Genomic DNA, 606 nt, shown 5'->3' on the forward strand with positions numbered 1-606 from the left:
CTGTCTTCATTATATGGAGCCTGATTACAGAATCCAATCTAACCTGCCGCACAAATCACAAGCCAGTGAAGCAGGAACAAACTTTATTTCTGAACTCCACCAGCACACTCCACACACGCTCCTGGGAAATCTGCCGAACGCCACGCGGCTCGTCCAGCAACCCACAGCCGGAAAATATCCCTCCTCCGGCACTTCCCCAACCAATGGGAACTCTCCGGGAATCCCCGCGAGAGCTCAACCGGAACTCGGTGGGAACTCAGCGAGAACTCGCTGGCGTCACCTCTCAACCACTACTTCTGGCAAAAATGCCATGCCTCATCCCGACTCGGCTGTGGCCCTCAACATCTCCCCGCTTCTGTTTAATTAAACAACAAGCAATGTGGCTTACGGACCGTGCCTGTTAGGCTGTCCAATACATGGTTCTTACCCGTCATTGGATGAGCTGACCTCTAGGCGTCAGCCTCCTGTCTTAGGTTGGTACCACTGCAATTGGATCATACCTGTTACTGACTACCGGTCCAGCATACAGCCATACTTGTGGATAGGCCTTTGCACCAGTGGGGGGGTGAGGTTCTTTGCCTCACCTCTGTTGGCCCCCAAATTTGG

This window comes from Marmota marmota, unplaced genomic scaffold, assembly GCF_001458135.2.
Source record: "Marmota marmota marmota unplaced genomic scaffold, marMar, whole genome shotgun sequence".
Lineage (NCBI taxonomy): Eukaryota > Metazoa > Chordata > Mammalia > Rodentia > Sciuridae > Marmota > Marmota marmota.